General features: G+C 42.7%; 1 protein-coding gene across 1 annotated transcript in view; it reads right to left on the bottom strand.

Moving 5' to 3' along the window:
- Nucleotides 1-15,751, bottom strand: part of KAT6A (lysine acetyltransferase 6A) — a 1,365,605-nt gene that overhangs the window by 1,216,620 nt on the left and 133,234 nt on the right. The window lies entirely within an intron of this gene.

Consider the following 15,751-nt stretch of genomic DNA (forward strand, 5'->3'; position numbering starts at 1 on the left):
GGGAGCTCGTCTGGAAGACATTCTCAATGCGGCAGATTGGTCTTCGGACTCCACCTTTAAAAGGTTTTATTTCAAACCAGTGCTGGATATGGCACATTTGGTGGTGAGCAAGCTTTAAACTAGCATAATCCTCGCCTCCGGTCCTGACATAGAATGAAAAATTTCCTAGCTAACGTAACGGAAAGTTTCAATTCTATTAAGGACTCGGGCGAGGATTATCCCACCCAGGGTATCAGTTCTGGGGATACCTTTCCCACCCTCGTACTGGGGTAAATAATAGGTCTTCTTCTGAGTTTGCGTTTCGCTTGTACCTGTTGAATGTCTATAACGGAATTCCTTCCTTGCAGGACTAAGCCTTAGCCAAGGTTCTCGCTTACGCTGTCCTTTGCTTCCACAGGCGACTCTGGCAAACAGGATTCGTGAGGATCTGGGACTAGCTGGCCTACAGCATCGAAAGAGGAGGAATGGATAAGGACAGAGGACTGCATACCCCCAGGAGCCCTGTGATTGGTGCATGGATGTCGGACTGTCTACCCATGGACACTCTATTGTTTTTGTATTATGTTCCCTGTGGTTCATGGGAACAGTGTTTTTTTTTGTTTAACTTTGAAGTGCTGCTATTGGAATTAAAGAAAGATAGAGCATAATCCTCGCCTCCGAGTCCTTAATAGAATTGAAACTTTCCGTTACGTTAGCTAGGAAATTTTTCATTAGTCTAATAACAAAGACCAGTCATCAAAATAAACAGAACCTTTTAACTCAACTCGGTCAATGGGATGCATTATTTCATACATCTCTCTAGCCTCACCAAGACGAGGAGGAAATAAATATAAAAAAAACCATGTATGCTGAATTCCTTATATCCAATAAAACTTCAGATTCCAAAACAAACTCCAGAAACAACAAAACTACACATAAAATGGAAAAGTAAAACAGTTTATTCAGCAAAACATCACGATTACACAGTCTGTCCCCAAACTGGAAAAGGACACGAGAACAAAAATTTGTAAAATAACCAAAAAAGCCTCAACGAAAACAAGAACGATTTGTTAATTTCTGATGCTTCCAACTTATCCCACTGCTTTGATTTAGCGCCAAATTGTGGAGAAACCATACCCGAAAAGGTAGGAAAAGTGGAGTCAAAATCTTCTGCCATCTGTTATGCTCCCCTAACTATAATGGAAAATGATAAGAAGAACAGAAACCCACCTCACTTCTATCTACCGAGTCCCCTCCCTACCCTTGATGTGGGCAGCACAATAATTCAGGGTAATCAAATTACTTTAACATTCAAACAATGCTTAATATGTTTTATTGTTTGTACAATTTGCGACTAAGCGCCTCTAAAGATGTCTAACTGGCAGAATACCTATCACAAAGCAATGGTGCCTGTGACTACTCACAATCTCTACTTCATTTGTATTCCCCCTTCATTGCTCAGTCAGTGTGTATAAAAATGCGGCACAGCTAAAGAAGCAGGGAACTGCATTGTCTTTCAAGCCTTTCTCACCTTCAAATCAAGTTCATGCTCTAAATCCTCTAAGAATAGACCTTTGCACCCACATCATCTTTCATCCTAGATGAAAGACTAAGTGGCAAATGTGACTGTAACTCATCATAATGATGCATCACAGAAAATAAAAGATATTGTCTTCAAATACCAAAAGCGAAATCCACCACACACAATGATTGCTCTTTAGAGTTCTGAATTTACAGCAAAATCATAACTATTCCTAATATAGGATGTCGACTTAAGTTGGAATACATCGGGCTATAACGTTTTCTAAAAACAAAGGAGCATAATTCAATCTTATTAGACTCGTGAGTAACTCGCTTACAGGAAACGTGGTTAATCAATGATTGTTTTATGTCAAACGATGTGGTATTCTGTAGCCCAGCAACTCTAAGAGGTCATGCTAGATGAAGTGCTAGTACTTTGTTATGCTCATATTTTACCTGGATCCACACCAGACTGGTCTTGAAAAATGTGTCCCTTTAAGTGACATTTGTAGAAATGTGCATATTTTAGTAGGTGATGTGGCAAAATTATTTGATAAATATCCAAATGCTCTCCTTATCGTTGCTGGCGATTTTAATACTCATATCACCACTTTCATAAGCAGGCTGCTAACCTACTGCCTTGGTTTTCAAAACTAAACCTGCCCCATATCAATTGTTGTTTTGAAGTCAGAAATGTTTGTAATTTTGCTTGGAAAAATTAGACTCATCACTTGTTAAATAAATATATACTTATTTCTTAGCTTGAAAACAAAATTATTAATCTTTTTAACATAAAAAAACGAATCTAAGTGATCACTCTAAATATTGCCACTGGAAATGGCACCTACGTCTCAATTAGCTGCTTCACCATCTAAAAATGATTATAATTGTTGTGAGAACAGTCTATATATTTGTAAAGATATTTCCGGTCATGTCTTCTCTATGTGGCTTTCTGATTCCCTCACAAATGTAATCAACTCAAAGATGGCTAATACCCATTCCTTTTCCAATTATTCATCATCTACAGCTGCCTTGTTTACCACGTTTTGTAAACCCACAATCAAGTCACCCAATGGTAGGGGGACAAGGCAGCCCGGATTTGCCAGGAAAGTCCTGGTTTTTCACCAGCAGTCCTGGCAGATTTCGCCACATTTCCCACAGGACTCGGCTCAGAACCTTAAGTGCAACCCTTAACCACGTACTATATTTATTGTCCATGATCACATGAACTACCCAGTAGTACAACATCTTCAATAAACCTTAACTAAACAATAAAAAGATTACATCTAGCCTATTATCTGTCGCTATAACATAACTCTAGGATTTGCCTTATAATTACATGTAGTTTGTATACTACTGAATCGCTAGAACCATTTGCATCAGAACATGCAGCGAAGCATCAACCCTTAAGAATTATCCTAAACCCAACTATTAGCCCCAGGACTAAGCAACCACACATGAGAATAAAGCTTAGACATGCAATATGTTACTGAGATAAAATAAGTAAGCAAGGACTAATATATCAGCCAAACTAGAGGTTCAAAAATACAAGTGGTTTTCTAAAATAGGTGTGCTGAATACGTCTCTGGGTAAGACAGTTAACATGGAAGATTTTCAGGATTCCCACATAAAATAAACGAACAGACAATGCATTTAAAAGTAACTTCTTTCCACATTCAGTGATTACTGTAAAAATCTGGCAAGAACCCTCCCCGCTTAGACCTTCATTGCACGCTCAGATCTTAAAGTTATAGGAATAATTACATGGAACACAGATGAGATAGATAATTAAAAAACATTCACCTACTTCATTCACTTTACTGATACTCTTCATAACATTCCCCTCCCCAACCCCAAGATTAGGAAAATACTATGAAAATGCTATTTTTTGGCACTTTGTCCACCAGGCCCACCAAATCACTTTCCTACTCATGTGGTATGGCAAAGACCAAAGGATTACTCTAGCAGCTTGAGCAACAATGACACAGGAGTTGCATGTGCCTGAATATTTGATACAGAGAAAATTAGAATTAAAATATTTAGCCTATGATTTCTCCATCAAAAATAAGTAACAACGTCTTTGATGGCTATAACTTACCGGATATCAGACACATTTGTAATCGTTCTATATCATGTTCTGAGCGGATTTAAACACAAAACTGAGACCAAAGAACAGCAACATTTGCCAGTAATTGGAAGAAAAAAATAACAATAATCAAATGCACTTGCAGAACAACCTCAAGCAAAAGTGAGTTGTGGAGGGCAATGAAAAAACTATGGAAGAAAGACATTTCCAAAAGTAACTTGTTCTCCTATTGTATAATATATTGCTACAAAAGACTCAAAACATTACAGAGACAGCAACAATGAAGGTGGGTAAAAGGATAAAGAATAATGGTATGCTCAAGCAATACAACAATCCCAAAGAGGCCCTCTTCAACTGAAAACCCATGCGATTGTAATGCGTTGCAAAGTTGTGTACAGAATCCCACAAACCCAGCATCAACAAATGAGATCACCCCTTTCAAAGCAAACACAGACACCTTGGTCTTTACTTTACTTTTTATTTTTTAAAACGGTCTATGCAGCTATCCATAAGATGCCATGATGTGCAACACAATTAACCTAGACAGTATTGATGGGAAACAGCTTTCTATCCTTTTAGCCAAATCTCTCAAACACCTGCCGCTATACAGTCCTCAGCCCGGGACAAAGAGAAAGCTAACTATCTGCTGTACTCCAGCCTGTGAAACTTCAGTCTTGAAAAGGTGAGGATGTAGACAGGATCTGCCAGATTAGTTTTCCCCAGCCAAGTCACTCTACCATGGCCATTGAAATGAAAAAAAAACTTTGACATACAGAATGATTTGAGAACACTGTAGAAAGACAATTCAGACATAACCCCAGATAAATGTGCTGTCCAAAACAAGATGAAACCACGATCATTCATGCCTGACCAAAGATAAGCTACAGATAGCCATCATTTACAAATGAGCATGAAAACGGTAATTCGGCAAGTCATTCACCACCAGAGAGAAGTGATTTATAGGATGACAATAGAACATGCTTTTCTACAACAACTTTTTTGGCTTGCGTTTTTTAAGCCGATTCCAAATTTGTCATAATTGGAGATTATAGAGGGGTGATTTCCACCGGTCTCCTGCACTCTAATAAAACGGTATATGTGCACTCATCATGCCTAGGAGACTCTGTTACTAACATAATACTCCGAGTACCATATACTGTACTCTTTCATCTTGAGTTAAGCCAATTATACATGGCACAGTCAGTTCACTTCAGATTGGAAATGTTTCTTTATTGTCAGATGTGTTCTTTGTTAAAAAAGAAATCCTCTTTAACAATTCAAATTTCTTTACTCTGCATCATTAGAAGTTTCCCCTCTAAAGACAAACTTTATCAATGGCTCTCTTGTAACCCCAGCCTGTCCCTGTCAAACGACAAGGATTCAAAGAATCCTTGAAGAAACAAGGCCCAATGAGGGCACAATAAATGGTGGCAAAAGATGAAAGGAGCGGAGAATTGAGAATATGTGTTTAACAGCCCCTTCAGAAACCAAGCCCACTACAACTGAAAAATAGGTCTGTCCTGGTATCCTTCCAATGACCATAATTTGAGAAAAGTATCCTGTAACCAAGCTAACATTAAGCCCACCATAGAGAAACATTGCTTTTTTTTTTTTTTTTTTAAGTCTAGTAACTGTAGCTGTAGAGAATGACAAACAAGGCTATCTCTTCAATAATGCACCAATCAAAACATTATTTGCAGTGGTTGTAATAGGCTGGTTCTGTGGTTATCTTACAAGTAGAGTAGCTATTAAGTATGGAATATCACTCTGTTAATAACAGAAATGAAGTACGGGTGTTCTTATGATTAACAGTAGATCCTCTCAAAGTGATAACGTTCATCTTTATTAAAATTTTACACGGGGATCACAACAATGTATCTTGTACATCAGCATGTTACAATTTCCTGGACCAGTTACAGGTAATTAGGTTCATGCATGTTCCATACACCTTCACCTTTTTTAGGACCATGCAAATCAGCAGCACCAAGGGGAACATGCAAAGCAGCAGAAATTCCCAATTGCTAATTATCAAGCACCCCCAGAGAGTTTTGCAGAGGAAATACTTTAGTAGAAAACAGTTGTATTTTGTATTGGTTCTGAGAATAAAAAAAGGACGTAAAGAAATTCCCAATCGTCAAATATCTCTGACTCTGCATCCTGATATACCTTCTCTTGTAGAAGATTGATTCTTCATCTCTGACAGCAGCAGCACACAATCTCCTTGCCTGTCAAATGAGATACTAGAAAAGTAAACACATGGTCCAAGCTTCAAACAGGCAAGCATAGCTTCCTTGAATAAGGAAGGACGACCCACACACGCTATCGCCTATTCTTGATAAGGCAGAGCACTGCTGCAATGTTATTGGTTATTAGATGAAGCACCTTCTCCTGCACTGAGAAAGAAAAGCAAAAGGTCTCTGAAAAATGACAGCTTTCTGCTTCAAGCAAAATATATGCTAGGATGTCAACAATATGCAATAGGTCAAGAAGATGCCCTTCACCGGCTCATGTGTGATGCTATATTACACTAGGCAGCACATCAGCAGACTGGCTTGCAGGAACAGACATGCAGGAGAACGTGCAGGTGACCTCCCCTGATCTCTAGAGATGCATACAGATGGATTCATGTCTTTCTGGACTCAGTCAACTGGCTGGAGGGTTACAAGTAAGGTCTGCAGCAGGCTAGAAGAGCATGAGCAGGGCCTTCTGACTTGTTCCAAACTGGAGAATCTGGCAAAACTCAACTCCAAGTGACTGGAAGCACCAACAGCAGAAGGGGCCACAGAAGTCCAGGTCCTAAAGGTGTTCAACAAACTTTAGAGCATTACCAGCATATACGTCCAAATTCACACAGCTTGTTGCGATTGTTTACTAATGCTAGGTGATGTCATGTAACAAGGCCCCAGTAGAGGTGTGACGGGCTGTCAATAAGGGACTCTAGACGTGCTCGATTAAGCTTAGGTTTTATTGGGATTATCTTTCTCCTTGTCCGACTTGTAAGTCTGTCCCTTGCAAAAGCCGCTGGATCCGTGATGCTTGGGAACCCGTAGGGTCTTCTGGTTCGTCTGTTTTGCGGGTTCGGTCTTCCCCAGCCGTCTTGAGGTGTGGTTCCAGTTACTCGCCCCAAAACAAAGGAAGACAAGGGACTATATTAGTGTCAACAAGCGAGAGATCTCGATCCTACCACCAGGGCCAGGGTGTGGGGATTCACCTTCAGTGTGCTCAAATTCCAAACGAATAGGTATGCGAGTGGTTCTACCGGTGAAGGGGGAGGGGTATTAACACAAGAAAGGGAGAAAGTTCCGCACGGGTCGGGAGTTTTAACGCGGGTTTTCCCGCCGTCCTACCCACCCCGCTACCCGGTCCCGTACCTGTCCAAGCCACGCTCCTCCCCTGGGAACGTGGCAGGGCGCTGCACCGGATCCTATGCCTCCTGGCTTCGCTGCTCGTGGACTCCTCTGTTCTCCGGTCTCTCTCTTTCGGGCTCCGTCCTCCTCCTCGTCTCCGTCTCCACTCCGTTCGCTCTCTTCTCCGCTCCGGGGATCGCCGTCCGTAGACTTCCTGGTTCCTCCCTCTTTTGACGCTCTGAGTCCTGTGACGTCCTCAGGGGGCGGGGTGTGTCCTTCGCGGTCTTCCCAGTTAAAGGGCTCCGTGCCTGCTACGGTCCCTGGAAAGTATGCATCCGTTTCGAGTGCCCATTCATCCTGTTGAAAGGGGATAACATCATGGTCACTCGATACCGGGGTCCACCAGTCCTTACTTCCTGTTACCCCTTGAGCCGCGGGAGGCAACCCGTCACAAGAGGACAATAGGGAGAGAAACAATTATAACACAAGTGATAATAGACAGCGATAAGAAACCAGTTTTGCTCCCACTGGACTTTGGACCAGTTGATCAAATAGAAAGATTTTTTTTCCATGACACAAACTAGCATAGGTGTTCTCAGTTTAAGGGGGGTGCTAAGACCGAAAAAGACACACCGTCAAATCGAGCTTTTTGGAATCAAATCCAAATCCTATCTGGTCTTCTTGAATTCCAAATCAGTCAGTGTACTCTTCAAGTCCAAAAAGTGTTGCCAAAGAGGCACCATTTCATCCTAAGGAAGGAAACTGGGAAGATCACCTGCTCATAATGCGAAGCAGGGGGCCTATGACCAGATGAACCTTCTAGGGTACTGCCCTAGTAGGAAGCATTGTATTTCCCTCGAGGCAGCCAGGGGAAACAAAGAACAAAATAAGAAAATGGGATTGTCCACTATGGCCAACGTCCATCCTCCCACTTGAAACCAATATTATTATTAGTAAACAGCAAAGGGTAATTCCTAACAACAGGTGCACCAGTTGCGAATGAAGCACTTACCATGAACACACATTCCAATGGCAGGAATCACTCCCTGTGTACATTATGCTCATATTATTCACATATGTCGCAAGCATTAGAATAAACAAGCATTTGAAAAGCAATAGGTCTCGCAATTACAAGAGTTTGAGCTATTGGCATTGTAAATGACAATGCCTATTATTTATGTGTTGTTTTTAAAATAGATAAATAATTGTCATTTAAAATGCCAATAGCTTAAACTTTCGCACATGGGAGACCTATTGCATTGCAAATGCGTTCGTCGTACGTGCTATATATTTTTTTTAAACGCGTTAGGAGAGAGTGTGAAATAAAATATATACAATATTGCATGAGGGGTGATTGCACATGGAGGAGGGGCCTACACGTACCCACAGATATCTGTGAAAAAAGTTCTTGTATGTGCATCAAAATGTGGGCAAATCTATATTACAAAGACAGAAATCTGGCCACTGTGTTATACTTTTAGTCGGAAATATTTTTCAAGAGGGCAGTGTAGTGAATAGTGAATTGTTGCATGCAGGGGGCACACATGATTAAGGACACCTGGCAGCCGTGCCACCATGTACTGTTTCCTCTTGTTTAATGTTGTACCGGAGAATGTGAGGCAGACAGCCCAGCCGCGGAGCCAGCTAAGTACATCCCCTCCCTTTCCCTGTGCCCACTGTGGATATACCTGGACCAAGACATCGGTGTTTGTAACAAACTGAGACCGGTCATACACTGTGTCACACATTGGCTGCCATTAAAATGCCATTATCCCTCCGTGACCAACACTGATCAGTATGACACATGCTTCATTTCCTTAACACAAAATGCAGGGCTACCGCATCTCGTCAGGGGTGGTAAGCGCTACATAAATGTAATTTCAATGCAGTTTAATTCAGTGCTTAGGCTGATGTCATCTTATTACAGGAAGATTTGGAAATATGTGGTATTTCCAGGAAACCTGTTGTAAGTATATTGATTTCAACTATATTATGAGACAGAGAGGGTCGCGACACGTCCTCGCGTTCCGGGAGGCGCGTGCTGCCTGGCGATGTACCCGTAGAAGAAGATACTGCAACGACACACGAGTGGGGGGTGGCGGGGGGGTCGCCGCACCTAAAACTCGTGCCGCCCGAGGCAGTCCGCCCCTCCCCTCACTACGCCACTGTGGCGGAGAGAGAAACTTAGAGAGAGAAAACGGGCAACACATAACAAAAAGAATTGGAGAAAAAGAAAAAGGGGAGTAAGACGAATATAGAGCTCAAGGTAAAAGGAGAGAGTGTGAGATAGAGGTAAGAAACTGCGAAATAGAGAACGTGAAATACAACAGAACAAGAAAGAGTAAAATGAAAAGAGGAGGAGAAAAGGAAACGTCCAAAAAGAAAAGGACAACAAACACGAGTGAAGAAAAAGCGCGCGTGCCTCGCTCTGAATTTTTTTTTTAAGAAGGCGTGCAGGCTGTAGTGGGGGAGAGAGGCGGAGGGGTGCACCCGCGAGTGGGGCACGCGCGCTGGGGAGAGCAGTCTGCTCTTTTTCAAAGCACATACTCGTGCTTGTGACGCGCCACTGCACACTCCCGCAAGGCGTATGCCTCCACAAGCACGAACGAGTATGTGCTTTAAAAAATATATGCACGACGGCTAACGGTCTCCTATGTAGCGCATGCGCGCTGCATAGGCGAGACCGAAGAAAACAAAGTGGCCCCCATTAGTCCACAATCTCTAGGTTTCATTTAAATTGGGAGCCCAATAGTTAGCTCCCTAAGGTGCAGTTATGCTGGCCAAAAGCTCCTTATGCTGCCACCGGTCAGTGCGGAGAGTCAAGGGGCCACTCACTTAAAACGATCCTATCTGGAGACCAATTCAGGATCTCGATTCTCAAAAGGGTGACCATGAATCGCACCAATTTGCAGTTTGAGTGATCTTTCAGTATCACGGCCTTCACAAACTGACAAAAAGCAAAGAAATAGGGAAACTAGTGGAGACGGCAGAGCTGCAATGTTTTTGTGGCACTTACGTCCTTACAGAGTGCCTGGCAGCCTGGGTGAATTTATGGAGGACAGTATTCTAAAAAGACATATCACTGCTACAGAAACAAATTTCTGAAACCTGACAACTGTGGTGGGTAAGCCGGTGTTAGCTCCTAGTCCTCAAGGAGCAGGATGTCAGAGTATGAGGATGTCAAGTAAATCCTGGTACAGTGTGCCTCCAGAATCAGGATGACCTCCCAAAATGACAGTGTAGTTGGGCATTCAATTGAGCTAGCTAAGCAAGGGGAGGTGCTTCTACTTCGCGTTCCACCTCCTGTATTTTCAGCTGCGTTCAACCACTGGAAGAAGACTATTTTCTGAACCTCGTCCTGTTCCATGGCTCTTCGCTCACTAATTGGTGGGGTTCTTGTTCTTAACAGTCACCTACACAGATTAGGAGAAAGGCTCCACTGTAGGACAGAGAAGTTAAGAAAAAGGCTTACCTTATCACATTGGTACTGAACCAGAAATAGAAAACTGCAACAGCTGAACTTAACTTCCACATGCAAGTGTCTGGAATCACCATAGTGAGAGGAGACTGTGAACTCGTATCTGCTGCCTATGCAGGTAGGTGACCTTGCCTTCTTGGCCCGATGGACCTGCGGCACCGTATTCAGAAGAGACTGCCTAGTCTGCTTGGTGCAGCAGAAGCTTACAACCTCAGCAATTGGTGAAAAGCTTGGCTTGACTTAGTGTTTCTGGAACAAGTCCACACCGCAAAGGATAAGTTATAGGGTGCATCTCTCTCTCCCCTTGAATCATGAAACAAGCATTTGCAATGCAATAGGTCTCGCATATACAAGAGTTAGAGCTATTGGCATGGTAAATGACAATGTCTTTTATTTATGTGTTTTGAATACCTGCAAGCAGTATGTAAACATGCACTTAAACACATAAATAAAAGGTATTGTCATTTATAGTGCCAATAGCTTAAATTCTCGCAAATGTTATGTTATAAGTGCTTGTATAGTGCATGGCTGCCCCAGTAACGGGACGTCCCAGCGCTTGCGAACGGCTGACCTTGGAAGGGGGTTGCTAGCCAGATGGAAGACAGCTTCTAAAAACCTACTGAACAGGAGCGCAGCATGTGGGTACCTCCTGTATGTGCTAGATGGTTGAAAACAGCCAGGTATTGATCTGTTTTCTAAATGCCCAATGATCTTGTGTGATGCGCGCCGTGATTGGAATAGAGTTCCATAGGGCTGGGGTACAAATGCTAGACCTATTGTATTGCAAATGGTTGTTTTAATGGCTATAAGTAGGAAATTCTGATGGCTTCTACATTTCTAAATGTGGTGCTCACAGATTAACTCTTCCTATGGTGACGAGATACCACCACATGGACCACTGATGATACTCAGGCAGCTGACTGGTGAAGTGTACAATTGAACTTACACTCTGTCCGTGATGCCCAGCAACACTTGCCACAAAAACTTCAAGTGAGATGGCAGAATGGGTTTGGGGGGGGGGGGGGGGGGGAGGGGGGGGGGAGTTAGAGGTGCTGAGGTTACTAGATGGAAGAGAGTATCGAGGAGCGACGGCCCTTGGGGGTAGTGATGGTAAACAAGTGTGGTAGATGTAGTGCTTTTATTGTGGAAGTACTAGGCAACATGCATGGAGGGCGGGTGTCATGTACCAGGGGGCAGTACAGTCTTTGTGCTATGATGGCTGTGGAGAGTGTGTGAACAACAATGCATTGGCCCCCGAGGGGTCGGCGCCACCGTGGGGGAGGAAGCTTAGCTCTGCTGCGAGAGTCAAAGCTGCAAGCAGCAGAGTTACCCTCCCCTCCCTTTTAGGTATGTGTCTGTGTGGAGCAAAAGAGGAGCTAATCTCGAGTTACATGGGGCCTCTGTGCTTCTGCACCAAGGTGGCAGAGGTGCCCACTGAACCTAGTGCACGGATTTCAATGACAGCTGCCTTAGGGAGCAGAGTAAAAGGATTCCAATTAGGATTGCAACGTAACAGAGGGTCCCTCTCTTCCTGGTACATCATTTACTGCTTGGTAGTGGTCCTGTGATTAGGGAGGGGGGGGTGGCTTCGGGATCGGGGTTTGCAGGGGGCCAATTCAGCTAGTGGTGCAAGGTTTTGGGTTTGATGCTGTGGAGCAGTTTTTTTCGGTGGGGAGTATGCTTCGGGAGGGGGGGGGGGGGGGGGTAATCATTTGCCGCCATTGCTCAAGGGCAGCGTACCGGGAGTGGCGTGGTGGTGGCGGCCGGCACTGTTGAAAAAAAAGGAAAGTGAAGGCACGCACAGATACACACCACGTGTCTGCGTTATGAGTGAGACATGACATGTTAGATGCGATCCGTGCAGCTTCTCCCATTCCTACTGTATGTTCAGAGTGCCTGGGGCAAGCACAGAGTACCATCACTCATGCTACGAGAGTTCTTTGAAATAAAGAGACCTTAACAGCGAGCGCACCTCCGGCCAGCGAGCAACATGTACCGCAATGGTGTTATATTCCATATAGGTACCCTATATAGGCGCAGGTAACACTGCAACCTTTCACCTATATCCTTCCCTACATTACATACATAACGGTTTACAGGGACTGACCTTTCACCTAGATACAACACTGCATTCAGAACGCAGGTTTTTCCCTGGTTCGATACTCACACATTATGCATGAGGCTTCTTGGAAGCACTGCAGGACTCACAGCAGGACGGATATCTCCTGTATAATATCTATGTTAAAGTTCAAGCCCAACATCATCCTTTAGGCCGACATAGTAACACAACAAGGTAGGAACCCTGGGGAGACCTGTGGGTATATATACATTGTCTTTCTTAGACAGACAGAGGAGACTGTGACTTCAAGGCTGATACACTGACCAGAGACGCTGAAGTTCCTGCATGCAGACGCTCCAGCTAGCAGTGGTCTAACATCCCTCACGGGGTGTCCAACTCAAGACCAGGACGGGGTCCCATATTCTCTCCTTACTCATGTAATGGGGTTGACTAAACCATAGAGGGATTCTTGGCATAACACATACACAGATGCTAGGTGCATATAGGTACATCTAGTTAGGGAGGCATCGTAGGGGTACGCATTATTATGTACTTGTATATATTCATGATTATTGCAAAATGGTAGAACTGTACCATCCCTTTACTTTCGTAGTACTGCTAAACATATATTTCTGCTACTGTCTAAAGGTTGTTGCAGCTCATCTATTCTACGCTAGAATAACAACTGTACAAGCGCTCCGAAAAACAAAATACTTGTTGCGCTGGGCGGTAATTTCTTTATAATATGTAAATACACAAATGAGCTTTACGTGAATCCATGCTCTGGTCAGATTGTAAGAGATTTACGTGTGACTGACTCTGGCCCAGTCCATAAGGGGCACAAGGCTATAGTGAAATCTTGTGTCAAGTCAAGAATACTTTATTTCGACTCTAAAAGAGCCATACAAGATTATACACACATTTTCATTTAGCAAAAGAACAATAAATCAGCACAGACAACTACCACCCATTTTAAAATAATCAGTATTTGCTTTAAATCTTAAAAACAGTAAAAGGATAATTTAAAATACAATGTATGGTCTCAACTGTACCTAGAGAAAGTAAAAACTCCATTGCCATATTAGAATTCGTAATACCTGCAGCAAGTAATAATGGAGGAATAAACTGCTTCCTCTGAGGGGAATAAAGTCTACAAAAAGAATAAAGTGCATAGTACTATGCAATGATAACTATCACATGGGCAAGCTGCGAGTGAGGCAAACCACGAGCCTTGAATAGGGAAGGCAACTAAGAAGTGTATTGTTTTTTACCGCAGCTTTGTCAACAGAAATTTCCTTTTTTCATTTTGATCAATTTGGAGGGTCAGGGCAGGTTCTCTTTGTGGTTGAGGAAGGCGCTCTGACTTGACTCACTGTATATATGGCCAACCTGAACATAACTTTGAAAAAAGAGTGACTTTATGGTGGCAGACGATACATTTTGTAATGTGTCGGGTTTGTATAATACTTTAAGACACCCATTTTGGAGAAACACATTTTGACATACCTCGGCCAAGGTATGTCTAAACTATTATCCAACTTCATGCAGTCTGATAGTATTGTTCTACAGAGGACAGCCTCTAAATTCTTTCATGTTTTTTGCCACTGCAGCAGCGGTTGAATCGCATTATAATCTTTCAAATAATTCAGGACAACTTCCTCATGACAAAAAGAAACAGAGGAACTCTGGGGTACTGAGAGAAGTCTTCTTAGAAACTTATTCTCTATTATTTGAAGTGATTTGTAATTTACGAATCCCCAGACCCCAGCCCCCAAAGTTGCTACAGAAAGGCTTTTGCTCTTATAAATACATAAAATCTCCTTACTTGGTTTACACCACAGTCTTTTAGTAAATCTAAAAATGGCGTCAATAGATTTCTGAAATTGCATGATTCTAATATCTAAAGCATGTTTCCAGTTAAAATGAGCTTCAAATTATACCCCCGGATAGGTAAAATATGGAAATTTATCATTTTCTTCACCCCCCAATAATAAATGTCTTGTTTTGGCTTTTTTTGGACCATGATAAATGATTTTGTACGGTTTACTTTTAGCCTCATTTTTTTCATAACATTAAAGCAATCTAGCATGATTTGTAATGCATCTGATGTCCTTGCTATCCGGACAGCATCATTAGCATTTAGGAGAATGGGAAGTTCACACGTATTACATCTAGGAATGTCCTTTCCCACCTTACACAGTTGGTCTCCCATCCCGTTAATATATAATAAAAAGAGAAATGGTGCCAATGAGGTAGAACATTTGCCTATTGCCGACACTCCTTCACTGCTCACACCATAGGGCGAAGCCCAAGAATCCGGCAACGAAAATAGCTGAAATAAACCCCCCACACACACTCCCTCCCCCCGCATTGATTGCCGCCTGCCGCCAGAATAGCTTTGCACACCGACACAGAGGCCCTACTCACCCCTCTCCCGTCTGCACACATACCATTCCTCCCCGCTGATCCCACACCCATACCCCAGTTCAGTATCCAGTTTTTTTTTCCAGCTCAGGATACACACCAGTTGCTCAAATAACACCGGCAAGGGACAGGGATTGTAGCCCACCCACCAGAGAAGAAGGCTCAAAAGCCCTCATAAGAACCATGGGTAGACGTAGCTCCGTCATCAAGATCTGAGTAGTATCCATATCCCAGGACACATAAGTCTAACACAGATAACTTCAACGTATGTATAATGCGGGATTGTATTGATATATTATGATAGCTACGAGAGAAAGCAATTATGAATGTACATTTGAATGCCTAAATTATCTTTGACAACCCATGTATGTAACTTGAGCTTGGAACCATTTATGATGCTTTACTGTATCTAAAGTGTTAAAATTCAATAAAATCTAAACAAAAAAAAAAGAGAAATGGTGCCAAAACACAACCCTGTTTTACCCCAATATCAGAGGGCAAACCTTCCGTCAGATCTCCCTCATTGCTATAGCGAACTGTTGCTGTGGAAGTCTACTGAGCAGGGTAATAATTGCTCCGTCAATCCCCATTTCTGACATTAAGGACCATAATTGACTACGATTCAGTGTGTCAAAGGCACAGGTTAGGTCCACAAAAGCTACGTGAACACATTCATTTTGTGCCATAGTGTACTTTAGGACAATTAATACCAGATTAAGATATTGTTCCACGGTTCCAAGTCCTGGTCGGAATCCAAATTGATAAATTGAAAGCACCTGATGTTCCAGTGCCCAAAGTTCTAGTTTCGCAAAAATTACCCTGAACAATATTTTGACTGAGCTATCGAACAGTGAAAT

The sequence above is a fragment of the Triturus cristatus genome, chromosome 11 (assembly GCF_964204655.1).
Source record: "Triturus cristatus chromosome 11, aTriCri1.1, whole genome shotgun sequence".
NCBI lineage: Eukaryota > Metazoa > Chordata > Amphibia > Caudata > Salamandridae > Triturus > Triturus cristatus.